General features: G+C 42.2%; 1 protein-coding gene across 5 annotated transcripts in view; it reads right to left on the reverse strand.

Moving 5' to 3' along the window:
• SDK2 (sidekick cell adhesion molecule 2) overlaps window positions 1–15,654 on the reverse strand; it is a 487,588-nt gene that overhangs the window by 128,432 nt on the left and 343,502 nt on the right. The gene's annotated exons all lie outside the window — the stretch shown is intronic.

Raw genomic sequence — 15,654 nt, forward strand, 5'->3', positions numbered from 1 at the left:
CTCCTTCTCTTTCTTCCTCCCTCTCCTCCCCCCCACAGTTCCATGGCTGCTTCCTGCTGGAGAGAAACAAAGCGTTTTCCCACTGACCTTACTCCGGAGCGACGTCCCTCTTCACCGTGCAGCGTCTGTGCGGATTTCGCGCCAACTGCTCCACAGAACTCGGAAGAGCCGCAAAGTCTCGCGGCTTTTGTGTTGCAAATGTAAACCGCCAAAAACCAGTTTACATTTGCGACACAAAAGCTGTGGGACTTTGCAGCTCTTCCGAGTTCTGCAGAGCAATTGGTGCAAAATCCGCGCAGACGCTGTGCGGTGAAGAGGGACGTCGCTCCGGAGTAAGGTCAATGGGAAAACACCCAAAGACAAGCTCCCCCCCCCCACCTCACACACACACACACAGAACTTCTGCTTCCTTCTCCAGGGCTGCTGCTCCTTTTTTTGGGGCGCAATGGAGGGGGAGGAAAGAGAGAGAGAGAACAGCAACAAGACCAACCATGTTTTATTCCAGTTATAACCTTTTGTGTGCAAGCACACTTCTTGGGATAAATGGAGGAAGGAAGGGTGGAGGGTTTCTTCTGAAAAGCACAAGAAGATAGAAGATATTGGATTTATATCCCACCCTATACTCTGACAAGAGCCCCGTGGCACAGAGTGTTAAAGCTGCAGTACTGCAGTCCTAAGCTCTGCTCATGACCTGAGTTCAATCCCCGGTGGTAGCTGGGTTTTCAGGTAGCCGTCTCAAGGTTGACTCAGCCTTCCATCCTTCCGAGGTCAGTAAAATGAGTACCCAGCTTGATGTGGGGAAAGTGTAGATGACTGGGGAAGGCAGTGGCAAACCACCCCGTAAAAAGTCTGCCGTGAAAACGTTGTGAAAGCAACGTCACCCCAGAGTCGGAAACGACTGGTGCTTGCACAGGGGACATTTCCTTTCCTATACTCTGAATTTCAGAGTCTCATAGCGGTCACAATCTCCTTTACCTTCCCCTCCACACCAGACACCCTGAAAGGTAGGTGGGGCTGAGCGAGCTCTTGCAGCAGCTGCTCTTTCAAGGATTTCTCTATCCCTATATAGATTTCTTTTCTTTCAAAAAGACCCTGATTAGGAATTAGAATACCTGGATTGGTCCTTAAATCTTGGAGAGTGTTTCAGATGCCAAATGATAATAGCATACATTGGTAATAAGACAGGAACACTAGCTCTCAAATCAGTCCATGAGGATGCATTGTTTTGAGCTTCATTATCAACTGCAATTCAGCTGTCTCTCTTTCTAATCTCCCTTTGAAATTCCTTTGTAGGAGCACTTCTACTCTTAGGTCAGCAACTGAATGTTGTGGTTTCTAATGTCAGACTTATGTCCATTTATTCTTTGCATCCTCCTGGACTGAATCCTTCTGGATAGAATCAAGAACTAGGTTTCTTGTCTCATTGCCAACGCTGTTTCTCCACACCTACTATCCTCTCTGCATATCACACCAAATCCAATCAAGCCTGCTATGCTATTGTCATTCACCTGCTATTTTCATAGGTTTCTTCCATACCACATCATTTGAAAATAACCATTCTATTTGTTTATATTCCTCTCCCTAGTTTAGCTCAGAGATGATCCACTGTCAGCCTGGGAATGGCGTGCGGGGTGGGATGACAGATGGATATGGCATCCAAAACTATTTTATCTGCACCTTGTGACTCTAGCAACTATTAATTGTGGTATAATAAAATGTTTCAATTTAACTTCTAAGGAAGAGGAAAATGCTGGTACATTTGTCTTTTGGATTTTGTACATAATCTCTGAATTATGCCTGGGACCATGTACTGTTCAATTGCGTAGACCTTCCTGCTTTATGGTGTTATCTTTATCATAGAACCAGATATTTATGATAGAGAGGGAGTCAATTTGTGTGGTAAACTACACTTTGACTACTGCTGAGATGGAGAACACATACAATTGCCTGATAAGGAGTCAGATCAAACTTTCCAAGTGTTGTCTATGATGGATGTCTGGGTTTGATGGGCTGTAGTTCTTCACAACATTAAGAAGTGAAGGGCAACAGCTAGGGTTGTCAGGTTCTTTGGACCTGTTAGCTGGGAATGGGGGTGAATGTACTGGGTGAAGAGAGGAATGCTGAATATAAATGCAACATGCCTACATGACCTGGAAGTGATGTAGGCACATTAGGGAGCAACACTCTGGTTTTTGGGCAAAACTCTATGGTAGAATTAGATTCTACCATAGAGTTTTGCCCAAAATCCACAGTATCCCTCTGACATGCCCATGTCACTTCTGGGTCACATAGGAACATTGCACTTTTTCTGGTTTCTTGGCTTTGGTGGGGTAATGGGGGGCAGAGAGAAGTGATTGAAACTGGGGACCCCCACCTGTACCAGGTATCATACCCTTGCTGTGCAGACACATCTTAAGCTTAATTTGGAACCCAATATTTATAGTACTGCCCTTTACAAAATCTCAAAGCCTGGAGTTCAAAAAGGCAACCATAAAAACAATAGTTCATGCTGTCATGTCTTGGGTTTTAAGTCTGCAGCCTGTGAATTTAATTAGGTGCCTCTGAAATTATGAGAAGTGCTGAGCAATGGCTCCCTGTTCATCTTCTGCACATTGCTCATGATTTTATAGAGCAGTAATACACACAATCAATAGACAAATCACTAGAGAAGACAAGTCTGACAAAGACAACAATGCCTCATGAACGGAGTGGGATAGTCTATGTGCATTCAAATCATTTGTAAAATAGGAAGGGCCTCGGTTCTTATGATCCTGAATCTTTCAGTATAATATTCATGATTTTCAGGCAATCTATGACTGATTTTCTACAGCTGCCACACGCTCAGGCAGTGGTCAGTGCTAATGGTCCAAGATATATTCAGCATGGATCCATGTTTAGTAGCCTTGTTCTTTCAGAAGTTGCAATAGTGTGCCAAAATGCAATTCATGTCTGAACAATTCCAGTGTCACAAAAAACCATGGATTGTTGTTACAGGAAGGAGCCTGGTTTATCCTCACACTCTCCCTCCTCCCTCCCCTTCCCACATCACTTTGCATATGGCCACTTAATAATTTCCACACTTGCTGAAGTGTTTGTTGTGTCTGATCATAGCAGACACAATAGTCAAGGTTAGAAGGAATGAGAATGGGAGCCCAAATATTAACCAGGTGCCTTTCTTTACATACAAAACCATGGCTTGTCATGACATGTAAACAGAAATCTGACTTTCATGCATAGCTTCAGTAGGGTTACCAGGTCCCTTCATCTTACAGGCAGAGGGATTTGGGGGGCATTCTGGGAGTGGGCAGGGATGTCCCCAACATGCTGATATCACCTGGAAGTGATATCATCACATCAAGGGTGGTGGGGCTGTGGGGGCCCCATCACTTTTTCGACCCTGCAGAAAAACATGGCTGTCACATACTGCAAAATTATGAAAAATAGGCCAAGAGATGGGAGTTCATCAGTATTACGACGTTTATCCTGATGACAAGATTTGCAGTGTAATCCTACATGGAATTAAAACTTTCTAAATCCATTGATTTCAACAGGCTTAGAAGAGTGTAATTTTGCTTAGGATCTCACTGCCAGACATGTACATGGGATCACAGGGAGCTATATAATATTTGTGCATTGCACAGTTATGCAAAAATCAACATATTTGGTAGGGATGGGGACAGATCAGAACCTGAGCCAAACACTGGCTGGACTTTGCCCAGTTCAGAGTTTGTGAGCTGAGGTTCAGGGAAGGGACCTTCCCCCAAACACCAAACTTTTCTGCTCGGTTCAGTTCGCATGTTTGCATGCCACTTTCGGGTTGCATTGGGCCCTGCCCCCAGCATGCCCACATCATCCATAAGTGACACAATGTATTACTTCTGGGTAATGTGGGCATGCTGGGGGTGGGGCACAGAATCACCTGGAAGTGACGTGAGTGTATTTGCATCACTTCTGGATCATGCGGGCTTGTTGGGAATGAGGCCTGACACCACCCAAACTGGTTCAGTTCGGGCAGGTTTTTTGTTCAGAGGTTTGGCTAAGGGTTCAGTCTGGGGCCACTTGGTTCATGAGGCCTGGACCAAACTGAGCTTTCCCGGTCTGTGCCCATTCATAATATTTGGTATGTAGTGTTAGGGAATTCTGTTTGAAATTCTATTTCTTTATCTCAAACAGTGTGATGGATCACTGGATCAAATAATCATTGAGAGGCATTTAACATGAAAAAGCAAAAACATATTTTGCTTATACAGGGAAAGGGTACTGGGAAATAAAACAACAAACTAAGAACTACATGCTAACACATTGAGAACCAAATGCTTAATGGGAGACCACTTCCTCCTTCTTCTTGACCTCTCTGCCTGAACAAAGGAAGTCACCTGACTAACTGACCAAACAGACAAAACAGGTTTTCCCACTTTTAGACCTTGATTGACATCAGTCAGTATCTTCTTCCCAGGTCATGCATACAATAGGGAATCAAGCACAGTGTTAACCCTATAATGACTGGAACTTTAGAACATTGCAAAGGACATACAGAACAGATATATAATCCAACACCCCTTCTCAATGCCTAATGTACAAGACATTAGACATTACTCATTATTCACTGTAACATTCACATCAACTAGATTCATCATTTCACATAAACATTCAAATCTAGCACAAGGTAATGGCTTTGTAAGTATATCAGCTACCATAAATTCTGTACAACAATATTGTATTTTAATCAGCCCCTTCTGGTGTAAATCTTTCACTAGCTCACATTTAATACCAATAGATCTACTTCTGGCTGTTCTATTTTCCCCTTTACATATAGCAATACAAGCTTGATTATCTTCAAACATTACAATAGGTACAGGTTCTTTTATCTTGAAGTCTTTCAGCAGATGAAAAATCCATTCAAGTTCACTGCAGGCACTGGCTGCTGACACACACTCAGCTTCTGCTATAGATTGTGCCACTATAGTCTGTTTTCTGCTAGTCCATTCTACAAGTCAATTTCCGTAGAAGAACAAGTATCCACTGGTCGATCTGTAATTGCACGATTCTTCTGCATAGTTGGCATCCATGTATCCAACTAGTCTGGGATCCTCAGAAGGTTCAATGATCAGTCTTAAGTCCATAGTCCCTTTTAAGTATCTGGCAAGTTTCTTTGCTGCATTCCAATCATGGTGATTAGGCGAACTTACTTTTCTGCTCAGTATTGCAACAGCAGCTTTTATATCAGGTCTGGTAGTTTTACTCAGGTACAGGAGTTTTCCTATAGCTTCTCTGAACTCTCCAATGTCTTTGAGTGGTTGACCACCCTGAGCTCTCAGGTATGCAGATTCAAGAGGTATCTTAGATTCTTTACAGTCTCTCATGCTAAGAGATTCTATAAAGTCCATAATCTTTCGTCTTTGGCACTGTTGAAAAGTTCCATTCTCAAGTCTCTCAATCTGTATTTCTAGATAGTGTTTAGTACCTCCAAGTCTTTTGACTTCGACCTCTTTGTTCAGCTTTTCAATAATGTCTTTGATGTCCTTTTTGTTCTTGCAGCTCACAACTAAATCATCAACGTAAACCAGAATGTATTGATATTCTCCATCTTTGAGTCTAGTCTACATGCAGGGTCCAGCTTTCCCTTGCTCAAATCCTTGTTGCTGTAGTAGTCATACCAGCTTTTTGTGGCTTGTTTCAAACCATAGTCCTTTGTTGAGTTTGAAAACATAGTTCTCCTTGCCAGGGACTTGAAAACCATCAGGTATTTCCATATAGATTTCCTCTGATAACTCACCATTAAGAAATGCTGTCTTAATGTCTAGGTGCTCTACGAGCATATTTCTAGATGCTGCCACACTCAGTAGTGTTTCAAGTGTAGCACTATTGATAACTGGTGCAAAAGCCTCTGAATAATCAGTTCCAAATTCTTGTGCATAGTCTTTGGCTACTAGCCTTTCTTTGTACAAGTCTATAGTTCCATCATCTCTGTACTTTATTTTGTAGACCCATTTGCATCCAACAGGTTTTCTTCCTGCAGGTAGCTTTGTAAGAGTCCATACATCTTTTTATAAATGGATAGTATTTCTTGTTCCATTGCTTGCATCCATTTTTCCTTTTCTTCATTAGGTAGATCACACACTTGTTTCCAGCTCTTGGGTTTCTCTTTAGGTTTCACAGTCTCTATAGATCTCACAGTATCACAGTATCCATATTTCTGTGGTAGTTGCCCTTTTGTGCTCCTTTCTGATCATCTTAAAATGAGTGGAGGTTCTGTTGCTTCCTGAGGTGTGGTCCCCATTTCCCCGTCTGGATCAGTAGAGTCTTCAAAAGGTAGACCTGCCGGTTCACCAGTGGTCACTACAGGTGACCAACTATACCAATCTTCAGAAGCATCATCAGTAACCTCAGGATCAGATTCAGGTACACAGGGTGCTCTAGGCAAATCACTGTCATCCACAAACACAACATTACAATGTTTGGTCTTATTCAGCTTTGGATCATAGACTCTGTAGCCTTTTCCCACTGAGGGATATCCTACTATGAACCCAATCTCAGTCCTTGCATCAAGCTTCCCTCTATTTTCTCTAGGAACATATGCATAGGCTTTTGCTCCAATAGTTTTGATAAGTCCTGGCTTCTTGCCAAACCAAGCCTGGAATGGAGTAATTCCTGTTACTTTTGAAGGTATTCTATTGCGGATATACACTGCTGTATTCATAGCTTCAGCCCACAGGCCTTTAGGTAATCCAGAATGCATGAGCATTGCTCTGGTCATTTCCTTTAACACACGATTAAGTCTTTCTGCACTCCCATTCTGCTGTGGAGTGTATGGGACAGTCAATTTGTGTTCAATCACTTCTGCTTTCAGAAATTTCTTAAACTCAGTATTGCAATATTCACCACCTCCATCTGTCAGCAAACTTTGAGGTGCACGCCCAAATCTGTTTTTAACCATGGCAACATATTCTTTAAATTTATCAAGAGTCTCATCTTTTGATTTGAGCATATAGAAAGTGCTTTATTTTGTCTTTGCTTCTGTGAAAACTGAGAAATATTTATTTTCCCAATGGAAGCTTTTATGGCCCAACAATATCACTGAATATTGTTTCCAAAAACCTTTCATTATGCACACTGCTTTTTCCACTGAAGCAAGGTGCAGTGTCTTTTGCTCTCAGACAAACATCACATCTTTCCTTGGATTTATCACAATGCACAACATCAAGTCCACAATCCTTTAGCAACTTCTCAACACTCTGCATGCCTCTGTGCGCTAACTTTACATGCCAAGCATAAACACATCTCCTATGGTCACACTTTCTGCCTTCAGTCTGGCAAACAGTCTTTTCCACAACATCAACAGCATTGACCTTTCACTTACCGGTAAGTCCATAATATAATGAGCTCCATTTCTTTCATCCAGTTTAAAACTAATTCTAGAATTTTTCTGAATAATTTCACCATCATCTCCTTCATCAAGATATACAGCGTAATTATTTCTTATAAGCACTTGGCTTGAAAGTAAATTCTCAATTGATTCACGTGCATAAGCTACATTTTTCAATCTTACTGGCATTAAACCTCCATCAGTAGTAAGCAATTTCATTTTGATCTCACCCACACCACAAACTTGTAAGGGTTTCTGGTTGGCACCTATCATTTCAGGTCTCTGACTTTCATCCAACTCTGAAAACATGCCCTTGTATTGACAAATATGCATAGACAATCCACTATCAATCAAAAATCTTCCTCTTTCACCAATAAAATTCATATTATTAACATACATGGTACTTTCTCTGTTATTTTCTTTGTTCCCACCTGGGCCATGTGGCTTGGAAAATTTCTGCTTTAAAAATTTCTGGCTACTATTATTTCTGTGGCCATGAGATGGTGCCCGTGTTCCTTCATTTGAAACATGTGCTTTAAAATTGCTATTCCTTTGTTCAGCAGCAGCATCACAATTATTACAATTTCTCGTGATATAGCCTCTTAAACCACATCTATGGCAAATTATATCTTTCCTTGCCTTATTCCTATACTGTGGTTTCAGGCTTAAAGCAAATATAGAATCAGACAGCTCAGTGCCCTTGTCCCCAGATCTGGAGGCTGCTTCCTCCTTGATAGCATTTAACAGGCCTTCCAGACTCAAATCTGTTTGCAGTCTCAAAATCATCTTAATTGGATTGTAGCTGTTTGGTAGAGCTTTCAATATAGTTGAGATTAAGTCTCTTTCTGCAATAGCCTCACCAAGCTCCTGTAGTCTGGACTGCATGCACATAAGTTCCTTCAGACATTTAGTCACATTATCCCCTTCTTGCACTTGAAAATCAAATATTTTTCCCTTTAAATCATGAATAGTGCTTATGGGAGTTTTGTTATATTTAAGGCATTCAAGCATTTGTTTTGCAGTTTTAAGAGTGTGCAATTCTGGAATTTCATATGCCTCAATAGATTCTAAAATGAGAGTTTTTGCAAAACCATCTAGCCTTTTAAAATTTGATTTTTCTTGCTCATTCTCAGGGGGATTTTCAGACAAAACTCTTTCAGCTCCATAAATCTCAAGTCTTTGTGTTAGGAGTGAGAGCCAGAATGAGAAATTATTCTTAGTTAACTTCAGGGTACTAAATCCTTTCACTGGTAGGTTACTCAGGGTACCAAAACCAAGATTTGCAGTGGCTGTTCCTGAAGACATGGAAACAGAAGATCCAGTGGCTCCTCTCCCTAGGTTTGACATTTTTCACAGCAATCAGGCAGGACAGGGTTAAAGATTCTTCCTTCCTTACTGGAGAGAAAAGGCAGCTGAATGTGCATGCGTGGTTGCAGCAAGGCTCTTCCAAGGTCTCCGACATAATCCACAGAAAAAGGGTTAAAAAGCTCCCAAAATTCTCTTTTTAGCACATCTGAGGCTTTTAGACAAAAGTAGCAGTGTTTCCAGTTTGAGACAGTCTGAATTCAAAGCTCATTTAAGTCAGAATGCTCTCAGTAATGGCCAGAGAAAAAAAATGTCATTTTAAAATTGAGGCTTGTCTGAACAGCATAGCAGCCTTTTGCTCATTGCTTTCTAAATGCTCTCAAAGGTGATCCAGATAAGAAAAAATCATTTAGAGTTCAAAAGCCAAAAACAGTCCATGCTATAATCAGTTTTGTAGCAAGAACAACCGTCCTCTGCTACTAATTTTGTTAGGGAATTCTGTTTGAAACTCTATATCTTTATCTCAAATAGTGTGATGGATCACTGAATCCAATAATCATTGAGAGACATTTAACATGAAAAAGCAAAAACATATTTATTTCTACAGGGAAAGGGTACTGGGAGATAAAACAATAAACTCTAAGAACTACATGCTAACACATTGAGAACTACATGCTTAATGGAAGACCACTTCCTCCTTCTTCTTGACCTCTCTGCCTGAACAAAGGAAGTCAAGTGGGGAAGCCTGGCGGGGAGACAGCAAAGGTGGGTGATCTTCCTCCCCCGCATTTAAACACCCCTACGTGTTGTTTAAATGGGGGGGGGGAGCACGCCAACTCTCTTTGCTGTCTCTCTGCCTGCTGGGGAGATGGCAAAGGTGGGTCATCTTCCTCCCCTGACAGGGAGACAGCAAAGGTGGGTGATCTGCCTCCCCCCCCCCATTTAGGAAAGGTCCCCTGTGCAAACACCAGTCGTTTTCGATTCTGGGGTGAAGCTGCTTTCACAAAGATTTCATGGCAGACCTTTTACGGGGTGGTTTGCCATTGCCTTCCCCAGTCATCTATACCCCCCCCCCCCCAGAAAGCTGGGTGCATATTTTACCGACCTCAGAAGGTTGGAAGGCTGAGTCAACAATTGCTGGCGCAATGATATCATTTGGATTGGGGTCTCACAGGGAAGTGGATGTGCGCTTGCGACGAGTCGGCTACAATGGAGCGTTCAAACATCGAAAGTACGCGCAGGAGTCGTCAGAAGCATTCTTATTCCGGATTTAATGTACTATCAAAAAAGTCCGCATCTCAGTCATGGCAGTTCGGGACACGAACGAGCCAACGACCATTTCCAGATGCTGATGTTTGGACAACGGCATAAAATCTGATCTGCATCTGGCTTTTATCTATGCCCATCTCGTCAGTTTATGTGCGTCTGACCTTGGCCTTAGCCACTTTCTCAGTGACACTAGATGAAGTATTGTTCAAAAAAACTGTAGACCTTAAGTACATCAGAACAATCAATTATGCTAACTAAAAGAGGATGTAAATACTTGTGACGAAGATCTGTATACAAATTACAATAAAGAAGAATATGAGTAACTAACTCCACCCATTTTTGCTTACAGAGACAGTATCTGACTGAGTAGGTTGCCTTGTTAAATCTGCCATAAAAGAATGGCAGAGGGCATGGCGTTGCATCTGGTAAGGAAAAAAGCTCTACGCTGCTGTGGCACCTGCAAGACGGAAATATATGAGGCCATTTTCGCAGTACTAAGAGAGATCTCAAAATTCAGTGGGGAACAAGTTTTCTTAGTCAGACTGTATAGGTCTTGGTGCTCAATATCTAGCAACCTGTTTTTAATTTCTTGGACTGTGGTGGAAGTCACCTGACCAACCAAACAGACAAAACAGGTTTTCCCGCTTTTAGACCTTGATTGACAGCAGTCAGTATCTTCTTCCCAGATCATGCAGAAAATAGGGAATCAAGCACAGTGTTAACTCTATAATGACTGGAACTTTAGAACATTGCAAAGGACATACAGAACAGATATAGAATCCAACATATAGGGCATTGTATTTATCAAAATCCTGCATACACGTCTTGCATTATCATTAATACAGTTATCCCCTGACCCCTTTGGAAATACAAACTGCATCTAAGAACAGTGCTCAAGATTCAGTGGGGTTCAGCTCCCTAACCAGTGAGTATTATGGGCATTCTCTCAAACTTCTCTGTCTGTTCAGTTGCTGCACTGCTTTCTCTTCATTCTCTGTGGTTGCAGAGCGCTTCAGACAATGCTTTTTTAAAAAAATCTCCTTTGGCCTCTGATGGGGAGAATTAAGAGACCTCATCCCCCGCCCATCAGGCCCACAATATGAGCCACCCCAGCAGGCCTAATTAATGGGCTTCTTCACTGCACCTCCGGAAGTTAAGAGGCCATTAAAGGAGGTTGGTTTTTTCCCCCTCTGCACACCTGAATGCATGAAAATAACCCAAAGAAAGGAAATAAATTATCCAGCATTGCATGGCTTTTTTGTTATTAACCAAATAAAAGGAGAAGAGACTTTGTTGTATGATGGCCGCTTGCTTCCACAAGCTTTTATCAGGTTAGGTTTAATTTTGGTTTGTCTCTGATCTTCTCCAGCAAAAGGATTGTCAATGAGTCTTGACAAAAGGCAACACAGCAGCTCCTTCTACAGGGAGAGAAATTAATTGGGGACGGAAATGTGTGAGAGGTGGCCCCAAAATGTTACTGGTCAATGCCTGTGGATGTGCACAGTGAGTGGGGCATGTATTTTTCATATATACACACACACACACACACACACACACACTTGCATTCCGGTTTATTTAAAGGTTCTTAAAAGGTTTAACTGAATCTGTTTCTCTTTCAGCAGTTGCCTTTGGGGGGGGGGGGGTTGGTTAGAACTGAGTTGGCCTGCTGATGTTGGTTGGGGAAACTAGATTGTCATTCTATGTTCTCCAAGACTTAGACATCACACAGAAGCAAAGTTTAATTAAACAAACTATGGTTATTGTTACTGTCTGGATGCAGGCTACTCCATTCACTAGGGTTAGTTAGGCTAGGGAATGTCAAATCATCCCCTGTGATGTGTCTAGCACAATGACATCACTTCTGGGTGACATCATTGTGCTGGGCATGTAGCAGCACACCGGTGCTCTTAGGGGTAGGGCTCCCCCAGCCGGCCAGTTCCATAGTGGGGGGTTGGAGGCTCTGAAATAGGAGCAAACCCCATTCCTGGTAGAGGAATGGGAATGCTAGCATTCTGCCTCCATTTTGTGTGCAACAGTCAGTTAATTCAACAATGAAAAAGTGATACCTTCACTCAAAAGGTTAAGGAAAGAGAGATAACCAGTCAGACATGGTCAGCTCCATGGCTATTATTCTAAGAAGTCTCAGTCCTATTAAAGTACAATACCCTGTTGCTTGGTCTTGATCAGACCTAACAAAAAAGTTCTCTGGACATCTCAGCCTAAAACTATAACAAGAGCTGCCCTTTAAATGTGTGCCCAGCTCAGCTTTGACTGTGGTACTGTTGGGCAGAACTCGCCTGTTGTTTCAAGTCCCACACCACATGCTTTCATTTCTGGACCTTTTTGGATTGCAATCCAAACCACCACCTGGATTTCTGCTTGGCATCTTTGCCAAGCAATTCCTCCTGAAATTCTGAACCTTTGGGGATCTGTCAGGGGACCTGACACTGTGGTTGTTTCTCACTTTGTGTCTTGTGTAGACCTACCCATAAGTGACAGGAATGTGAGAAGACACCATGTTATCAATGCCTCCCATATGATCTCAGTGTTCTAACATTTGAAGTCACATTGTTTGTGGCCAAATCCAAACTGCTGGGTTACACAACACTGCTCCCTCTTTGAGATGAAAAGATTTCATCAATAAAAGTACCAGTCCTTATGATAATAACAAAAATTGTGACACTCCACAGAAGCATCACATAAAACATCATGTCAAAATGCCAAGTCCATGAGGATTTTGCAGGAAAGTTCTCTGATCTTTCACAGTTCTTTTCAGCACACCCCATATGTACTTCCATTACAATATATCTTTATTTGCCAGGAGAAAACGCTGCTTTGGAATTGGCACCTAGTTATCTGTGCTATTGCATCTGCGCTTGGAACTTGTATGGGGAAGTTCAGGGTGATCATTTCTGAATTCCCACTGTAGTCTAGTTTAGGTACTTATGCCTGTGCATGGATTAAGAAGTAAACCATAAAGCAGGGGTGGCCAAACTGCCTTAAAATAAGACCCACATAGAATAAATGTCAGATGTTTGAGAGCCACAAGACAACACAGGACAGGAAGGAAGGAAGGAAGGAAGGAAGGAAGGAAGGAAGGAAGGAAGGAAGGAAGGAAGGAAATAGATGGAAAGAGGGAAGAGAGTTGGAAATAAAGCAACTAACTTTAAATACATTCTCCAAGCTGCCAGTTGGCTTGGCTTGGAGAAGAAGATGATGATATTGGATTTATACCCCACCCTCCACCCTGAATCTCAGAGGAGCTTACCTTTACCTTCCTCCCCCACAAAAGACACCCTGTGAGGTAGGTGGGAGAGAGCTCTCACAGAAGCTGTCCTTTCAAAGACAACTCCTGTGAGAGCTATGGTTGACTCAAAGCCATTCCAGCAGCTGCAAGTGGAGGACTGGGGAATCAAAACCGGTTCTCCCAGATAAAAGTCCACACACTTAACCACTACACCAAACTGTGATTTAAAGAGACAAATGCCTTCTCCAAACCAGCTGATTGGGTGGTAGGGGCTTTGAGAGTCACACAATATGTGTGAAAGAGTTGCATGTGGCTCCTGAGCCACAGTTTGGCCATCCCTGCCATAGAGACTAATCAGTTACTTGCAGGCTTTATTTTAGGCAGGCTCAAAGAAACAGAGCTCTGGAAGCTCTCAATTTTATTGTACTCTTTCATTCTTTAACACCCCCCCCCCCCCCCAATACTTGCTTATGGGCTCTATTGTTCAAACCTCCTGTGAGAATTTTGCTGACCTACAAACTTTCTGATATTTTTCCTTACAAAAAAAATGGGAAAATAACCAAAACATATAAAGCAGACAGACTGAAATCATCATGCCACCGTGACCACATAGGAAAAAGCAATTTAAAAAGTCTGATGGGAACAAGGTTTTATTATGACAATTATAATTCAATGCTAAGCTGATATAATTTAGTACACCTTCTGGTGATGTCAGGTGTGTGTCGCATGTACAAATGAGTTGTGCTAATCAGCTCTGGCACCTCCTTTTCTACAAAATGACCCCTGAGAATCAGGAAAACAGAGAGCTATTTTTGGTTCTACCTCTGACTTGCTGGAAACCCCTGAGTACATCAATGTGCCTCAGTGTTTGCTGTATCAGTTCTGATATTCAGTGACATCGCAGTCATGGCTAAAACAAGATATTCTCATTTCACTATTTTAACAAATGATTATTGAAAGAAGGTTGCCTCCAAATCTGATTATTATTGGGTTTCAATGTTTGCTCAGCAAATGAAAAGTAGAATGGGGGAGAAATCAGCTATCCCACCCAATAAAATGTCTTATATCAGGAGGCCACAAGCTGCCAGAATTTAAGAAGGTTTAGTAAGAAGTTTCAAGATTCTTTGTCTCTCCTGAGCTTTCCCCACCCTCTCCCTGTGCCCAGACTGAGGGGAAGTTGGGAAGGAAACTTTCTTTATGTGGTAGACACTATTTCAACCATGCACAACAATGTTTGGGTCTGGCAGGGACCACAGGAATGTCATCCTCTTGGTTACTGATGTCCCTCTTTGCCACACATGCTCAGAGTTCCTGGCAGCCCTTGATGTTGCTAGAGAATGTCCTAGATATCGCCGTCCATGTTTATTTAGAAAAGGCTTGGCCAAGACCAAATTAGAAGCCCACATTTTGTAGGGTCATTAAGCAGGGCTGGAAAAAGAGGCGCAGGAACTCTCTAGAGGGAAATGAAGGAGAAACAGATGGGTGCCCTTCATGAACTTTTAAACACTTTTTGAGAATTTTGTTTCCACAAAGAGGTTTCCGGAATTCCATTGCACTGCGTTCCCCAAGAAAAAAAGCCCTGGTCATTAGTATTTATTTATATGGATTGCATTTACAACAGAAGTCCTGCAAGACAGTACATATATGCAAGAATGGGACAATTGGCTGGAACAGGTCATGTAGGAAAACACCATACTGGGGGAAGGGTAGGAAAGTGCCTATATCTGAGGACCCGGCAGGCAAAATGAACAAAGGGTGATTTAATATTGCGCACAGGACTATATCCTGATGGCAGGTTTTGAAATGTCAATTACATTGGGCCCTGCTGATATGCTGTGACAGGACAATAACTATGCAGAAAGGGGTCAAAAGCTAGTGCCAGTGGGAGGAAGAGGGAACACAATATCATATCTTCCCATTTTCTTCCTCAGTTCAGCCTGTACGATTGCTGAGGCAATAAAGAGATGTCACATTTTGAGGGAAGCTGCAAACTGCCAGGACTATTTTTCAAAGCATGAACTATATATTAAAATTAGGTCCCACTACTATGGCTGTGTCATTTCTTTTCATGATAAGTTTCTCATAAAGGATTTCAGGGTGACTGTCAGCTCTGGCGCCGTGTGGTGTTTCTGTCTTCATGGCTAACAGGGTGTTTTGAACTCATTATTCAACTGGTCCCTTCTCTTAGAGCCAAACTAGACATTCACTTTTGGGGGCTCCCCAGAGCCAACTCAGGTTCCCAAGGAGAAATAACTCCTCCCTAGTACAGAAAATGGCTGGGGGGGGGGGTAGGCAGGAGCTTTCCAAGTCCAAACAGGGTCTGTTTCTTTATTTGTTTAAATAGCCATTTTCCAATTGTTTAACTAGCTGCAGAGAACTTGAGTTGGGCCCTGGAAACCTGGACACAACTCTTTTAAAAGGTGAATATTGTCACCCTGCTTATTTAATTTATATGCTGAGTACATCA

The sequence above is a fragment of the Heteronotia binoei genome, chromosome 13 (assembly GCF_032191835.1).
Source record: "Heteronotia binoei isolate CCM8104 ecotype False Entrance Well chromosome 13, APGP_CSIRO_Hbin_v1, whole genome shotgun sequence".
Classification (NCBI taxonomy): Eukaryota; Metazoa; Chordata; class Lepidosauria; order Squamata; family Gekkonidae; genus Heteronotia; species Heteronotia binoei.